General features: G+C 46.3%; 1 pseudogene; it reads right to left on the bottom strand.

The window, feature by feature from the left end:
* LOC112073755 (mimecan-like) overlaps window positions 1-7,109 on the bottom strand; it is a 19,975-nt pseudogene that overhangs the window by 5,907 nt on the left and 6,959 nt on the right.

Below are 7,109 nucleotides of genomic sequence, written 5' to 3'. Positions count from 1 at the left end.
CAAAATAGGAAACCTGATAACGACAGAGATTTTACGCCCGTTGGGGGCCAAAGTTCTGTTTGCAAACAATATTTTTTCCCAAAGATCCTAGGTTTCTTATAATCCCAGTTTGAAGTTATATCTGATTCTCAAGGTAATAAGCAGGCAGGAAATTCTCCAATTAGGAATCATTCAACCCGGGATATCTGGAGAACCCCCCCCCCAGGAATTCAGAGCTGTGGGGGTTTCCCTGAATGTTTCAACCCCCCCTACCGATATCTGCAAAGTCTTTATTGGTGATCTTCTTGATCTTGTTATAACGGGCGTAGAGATAGGCGGTCTCTTGGGCAGGGTGGGCACAGCAGTCATCTCTGGAACGACCTCCTCACAGTACACAGAGCCGGTCAGACACACACACAGCAGGCACGTGGCGAGCTCTGGAGACACAGAATGAATTTAATTGTTTATTTGATTTAGCTGTCCAGCCTACGGCATATATGTAAGGCACCGTATTACTCTTTTTATAGATACTTCTGGAATGATTTATTCATTTACAATAGCACTGGCTATGTTTGTCTATCTGTCCCAATGTTGGGTGTGTTAGTTTAACAACGTGGTCAATGCTCCTCTAGAAGCCAAGTCCTGGTAACCCAGATATCATGGCTCTAGAAGCCAAGTCCTGGTAGCCAGATATCATGGCTCTAGAAGCCAAGTCCTAGTAGCCCGATATCATGGCTTAGAAGCCAAGTCTGGTAGCCCAGATATCATGGCTCTAGAAGCCAAGTCCTGGTAGCCCAGATATCATGGCTCTAGAAGCCAAGTCCTGGTAGCCCAGATATCATGGCTCTAGAAGCCAAGTCCTGGTAGCCCAGATATCATGGCTCTAGAAGCCAAGTCTGGTAGCCAGATATCATGGCTCTAGAAGCCAAGTCCTGGTAGCCCAGATATCATGGCTCTAGAAGCCAAGTCCTGGTAGCCCAGATATCATGGCTCTAGAAGCCAAGTCCTGGTAGCCCAGATATCATGGCTCTAGAAGCCAGTCCTGGTAGCCCAGATATCATAGGTGCCTCTGTTACTATAATGGAGGATATAGCCAGGTAGTGAGGTTTCTCTCCTCTAGGTAATGCTTTTAAAAAGCTCAGCTGCTGCCTGCTGTATAGAGTAGACAACATAGTCCTGAGCAGACCTGGGTTCAAATACTAGGACACTGGAGAGGAGGAGGAGAGGAGGTAGGAAGGAGGGTAGGAGAGGAGGCAGGGGGAGGTAGGGGAGGAGGGTAGGAGAGGAGGCAGGGGGAGGCAGGGGAAGGAGGTAGGAGAGGAGGCAGGGGGAAGGAGGGTAGGAGAGGAGGCAGGGGAAGGAGGGTAGGAAGGAGGGAGGGAAGGAGGGTAGGAGAGGAGGTAGGGAAGGAGAGAGACAGGGAGAAGTAGGGAAGGAGGTAGGAGAGGAGGCAGGGAGAAGTAGAGAAGGAGGGTAGGAGAGGAGGCAGGGAAGGAGGGTAGGAGAGGAGGCAGGGAGAGGTAGGAGAGGAGGTAGGGAAGGAGGGTAGGGAGGAGAGTGAGGGGTAGGGAAGGAGGGTAGGAGAGGAGGCAGTGAGGGGTAGGGAAGGGGGTAGGAGAGGAGGCAGTGAGGGTACGGATGGAGGGTAGGAGAGGATGCAGTGAGAGGTAGGGATGTAGGGTAGGAGAGGTTGCAGGGAGGGAAGGAGGGTAGGAGAGGAGACAGGGAAGGAGGGTAGGAGAGGAGGCAGAGAGGATGGTAGGAAGGGAAGGAGGGTAGGATAGGAGGCAGGGAGAGAGGGAAGGAGGTAGGAGGCAGGGAGAGAGGGAGGAGGGTAGGAGCACGGTGGTCCTGAGCAGACCTGGGTTCAAATACTAGGACACTGGAGAGGAGGTAGGAGAGGAGGTAGGGAAGGAGGGTAGGAGGGAGGCAGGGGGAGGTAGGGGAGGAGGGTAGGAGGGAGGCGGGGAGGCAGGGGGAAGGAGGTAGGAGAGAGGCAGGGGGAAGGAGGGTAGGAGAGGAGGCAGGGGGAAGGAGGGTAGGAGAGGGGGAGGGAAGGAGGGTAGGAGAGGAGGTAGGAAGGAGGAGAGACAGGGAGAAGTAGGGAAGGAGGGTAGGAGAGGAGGCAGGGAGAAGTAGAGAAGGAGGGTAGGAGAGGAGGCAGGGAAGGAGGGTAGGAGAGGAGGCAGGGAGAGGTAGGAGAGGAGGTAGGGAAGGAGGGTAGGAGAGGAGACAGTGAGGGGTAGGAAGGAGGGTGGAGAGGAGGCAGTGGGGGTGGGAAGGAGGGTAGGAGAGGAGGAAGTGAGGGGTACGGATGGAGGGTAGGAGAGGATGCAGTGGAGAGGTAGGGATGTAGGGTAGGAGAGGTTGCAGGGAGGAAGGAGGGTAGGAGAGAGGCAGGGAGGATGGTAGGAAGGGAGAAGGGTAGGATAGGAGGCAGGGAGAGAGGGAAGAGGGTAGGAGGCAGGGAGGGAGGGATGGAGAGGAGGGAAGGAGGGTAGGAGGAGAGGCAGAAGGCGGTAGGGGGGAGGGTAGAGGAGGTTAGTAGTGAGAGGGAGGTAGGAGGGGAGGCAGAGAGAGAGGGAGGGAGGGTAGGAGAGGAGGCAAGGAGAGGCAGGGAGGGAGGGAGGGAGGTAGGAAGAGGGGCGAGGGAGAGAGGAGGCAGGGAGGGAAGGTAGGTAGAGGAGGCAGTGAGAGACATGGAAGAAGAGGCATGTAGAACTGTTGTCTCACCGAGGCATCACCCCCTCAGCTGGGGCATCATCTGGTTCATCAGAGGCAGGAAGACCATGCTGGAGTCATAGTCCTCTCCAGCCACAACGCTGCTGCCTCTCTCTAGTGGAGGATAGAGTCACACTGTTAGGATTACAGGTAGAGTCACACTGTTAGGATTAACACTGTAGAGTAACACTGGTAGGATTAACACTGTAGAGTCACACTGTTAGGGAACACTGTAGAGTCACACTGTTAGGATTAACACTGTAGAAGTCACACTGTTAGGGGTAACACTGTAGAGTCACACTGTTAGGATTACCTGTAGAGTCCACATGTTAGGATTAACACTGTAGAGTCACACTGTTAGGATTAACACTGTAGAGTCACACTGTTAGGATTAACACTGTAGAGTCACACTGTTAGGATTAACACTGTAGAGTCACACTGTTAGGATTAACATGTAGAGTCACACTGTTAGGATTAACACTGTAGAGTCACACTGTTAGGATTAACACTGTAGAGTCACACTGTTAGGATTACACTGCAAAATGCGCAACTTCACTTTTATGCTGATGATACTGTTATTTATTGTTGTGCCTCGTCTCTTACAAAAGCTTTCCAGAACTTGCAAACTGCTTTTTATACTGTTCAACATACTTGTGTCAATTGAAGCTTATTCTCAATACTGACAAAACTAAACTAATGGTGTTTTCTAAAGCAAGAAATATACCTTTAACCTTTCACCTATTACTACCTGTCAGGGCAAGGAGATTGAGGTGTAACCTCATATACATACTTTGGAATTTTAATTGATGACAGCCTCTCTTTTAAATTGCATATTCAACAACTTACAAAAAATGTAAGGCGTGTTTTTCTTTTGAAGCCAGCAGGAGGCTAGTATCAGCTACATGTATGCTTTCTAGACTATGGGTATTTTATATTATGAATGCTTCTCTCAGTGTTTGAGATAATTGACACCCTTTACCATGGCACTTTGAGATTTGTTTTAAACTGCAAAACCCTACACACCACTGCACTTTGTATACCAGTCACTGGTATACTTTTATTAGCAATGCCATTTTGGGTTTACTACCTTTTTATTTGGGCATTTTTAATGTTCAGAAATGTGGTGGGTCGTCTCTTCGTCCGCTGGACTTTATATCTGCTAATGTTCAAATGTCCGAACTGAATTTGGTAAAAGGGCTTTTTATGTACTCTGCGCATCGTCTTGGAAGCCTTACAAAATACTTTTAAACTGGAAGTATTTGTCCGGATTGGTGTTTTTAAATCACTGATGAAGGATTTTGAGACTGATTCCCTGACCTGTCAATGTGTTTAATTTGCTGTTTTTTGATTTTGTTAATACTCTTGTGAATTCAATGGTTTTTACTAGATTACTTGTAGTTTTTCATGTTGTCTGTCTGTAATTTTTGTAATGACTTGGTGCTGCCTATCTTGGCCAGGACGCTCTTGAAAAAGAGATTTTAAATCTCAATGAGCCTTCCTGGTTAAATAAAGGTTAAAAAAAAAGTTCCTCTGCAGTGTTACCCTACCAGTGTTACTCTACAGTGTTATCCTACCAGTGTTACTCTACAGTGTTAATCCTAACAGTGTTACTCTACAGTGTTCACCTACCAGTGTTACTCTACAGTGTTAATCCTACCAGTGTTATCTACAGTGTTTAATCCTAGCAGTGTTCTCTACAGTGTTAATCCTAACAGTGTGATCTACAGTGTTAATCCTACCAGTGTTACTCTACAGTGTTAAATCCTAACAGTGTGACTCTACAGTGTTAATCCTAACAGTGTGACTCTACAGTGTTAATCCTAACAGTGTGACTCTACAGTGTTAATCTAACAGTGTGACTCTACAGTGTTAATCTACCAGTGTACTCTACAGTGTTAATCTACCAGTGTTAACTCTCAGTGTTAATCTAACAGTGTGACTCTACAGTGTTAATCCTAACAGTGTGTCTACAGTGTTAATCCTAACAGTGTGACTCTACAGTGTTAATCCTACCAGTGTTCCTACAGTGTTAATCCTACCAGTGTTACTCTACAGTGTTAATCTAACAGTGTTCAGTCTAATCTACAGTGTTAATCCTAACAGTGTTACTCTACAGTGTTAATCCTAACGCACATGTTAGGCTACACATACGTTAAGAATAGACCTATAGCTTTACTGTTGACCTTTACTGTTGACCTTCTAATGTAGTCATCTCGGTTTTAATATGAAGCATCATTTTATACGTTGCTTGATCGTATCAATTGCAAAGACATTGGCGACTTTTGTATTTGAAGTCAACTTTAATTATTAATAAAAAAAATAAAAAAAAGTTTACTCCGTCACAGAGAGACGGATAAACCATGTGATTCTAGGTTTAGCAGAGATCTTCTTTGTATAAAGTGACGCGGGACGTAAAAAAAAAGAAAAGGTATCTGACGATGCACTTAGCTGTTCTACAAGCGGTCTGAGGCTCGTAATCTAACGACTGATTACGAGCGTTTTCAAGTGCAAAGTTAATAAAAAATGTTTTTAGGAAACAGCTTGGAGATTTTTTAAACGGTGCTCCTACGAATGTTCTAAGGGAAGAACTTAGTCTTAAGTTTTGAGAAACCAGGCCGTGGACAGGAAACACGCGCAACGCAATGCAATTTTTTCAGTTCATACGGTACATTTTGCAGCAAGTAGACAGACCCGTGAAGACAAGCCAGTTACTCACACTGTTTGTCTCATCGCTTGTTTTTGTATTTGGGAGAGCACCGTCATACAAAATCTCCATCTTCTCCAGGTATCTGGCCCGTGTAAGAATGTTTAAATATAAAATATTTCGATGTCGGGCACCCTAAAGAGAAGTTGCGTATTTTGAACCCTGCTCTCCATGTGTCTGCCCGCTGCCTCGTAAAATAACGACTCTTTCCCCCATGTCCTTGAGATCTGTTTAACCCTGAACTATTATAGCCACTGGTTGTCAACTGGTGTTTGAGCCCAGCAGAGTGTTTCAGGCAGCAGTCAGGCCGTTCCAGGTGTTCAACTGCCTACTGAAATAATGAACTCCCCCACTTTTCCAGGCTCTGAGCCCTGACCCCATGACCCCTTGGCAGCTGTAGCAGGTCTGCTGTTTGGATAGGAGTTCTTCAGACTGGAACCGACCTCCGACCTCCGTTCTGCTGATGCTTTGGAAATGTTACCTAACCGTTGTAGGAATATTCAAAGGAATGTTGTGTTTGCTTGGTGGCCCTGAGCTTTAACCCCCATTGGCTTCAGAACCAGGGCTGCTGTTTGGATGGGAGCTCTTCAGACTGGAATCAACCTCAGTTCTATTCTGTTCTGTTGGAGCCTTGGAATGTAAGCGTACATAATGTTCACAGAACATTCAAGACCTGAGCTTTTGGTCCCTTGGCAGACAGACCGGGGGAGCTGTTTGTCTGGGAGTTCTCTGGACTGGACCGTCAGTTCTGCTCCGTTGGGACTCTGTTGGGACTGCGTTGGAACGTTACCTAACATTGTAGGAACGTTTTGAATTTATTTAAGGATTATAAGTAGGAGACTGCTCCAGTTGGAGACAACATTACATACATTTACAAATGATTGAGGCTAAAACCAAAATAATACCCAAAGGTTTATTTCCATCGTGGTCCTCTTTTGGAAAAAATATGTCAGGTTGGCAAGATTGACACTGTTCACTCAGATTGACACGGTTCACTCAGATTGACACGGTTCCCTCAGATTGACACGGTTCCCTCAGAATTGAACGGGTTTCCCTCAGATTGACACGGTTCCCAGATGACACGGTTCCCTCGAGGATTGGACACGGTTCCCTCAGAGACACGTTCCTCAGATTGACACGGGTCTGCCTCAGATTGACCGGTATTCCTCAGATTGAACACGGTATCACACAGAGATCGACCTCAAGTGCATTCCCTCAGATGTGGACAGCGGTTCCCTTAGATTGACAGGTTCCTCAGGTTGAACACGGTTCCCTCAGATTTGCGAGTTCTCCTCGATTGACATTCACGGTTCCCGCAGAGTTGACAGGTTCCTCAGGATGACAACGGATCTCCCTCTCGCCAGCTATCTTGGTTTAGTAATAACTATTCAGGGGTTATAGTAATATTCATCAGTTTTAGTAATTTCTCTCAGTTTAAGTAAATGATCTTCAGTCTTGGTAATTACACTTTCGTTCAGCTTTCTCAGTTTTAGGTTATACTCCAGTTTATAATTACTTCTGGTTAGTATACCTCTCAGTTTTTAGTATCCTTCAGTTGAGTAATAAACTCCGGGTAGTATATCCTCTAGTTTATAGGTAATACTCCACCTCTCCAATACTTTCACCAGTTTAGTAATTCCTCAGGTTATCTCTCCTAAGTAAGCTTCCTCACGTTAATCTCTTGTCTCTCTTGTTCGTTCCTAAT

The sequence above is a fragment of the Salvelinus sp. IW2-2015 genome, unplaced genomic scaffold, assembly GCF_002910315.2.
Source record: "Salvelinus sp. IW2-2015 unplaced genomic scaffold, ASM291031v2 Un_scaffold2353, whole genome shotgun sequence".
Taxonomy (NCBI): Eukaryota; Metazoa; Chordata; class Actinopteri; order Salmoniformes; family Salmonidae; genus Salvelinus; species Salvelinus sp. IW2-2015.
Note: the sequence above shows the minus strand (reverse complement) of the source record. Positions and strands in the feature narration are given on the sequence as shown.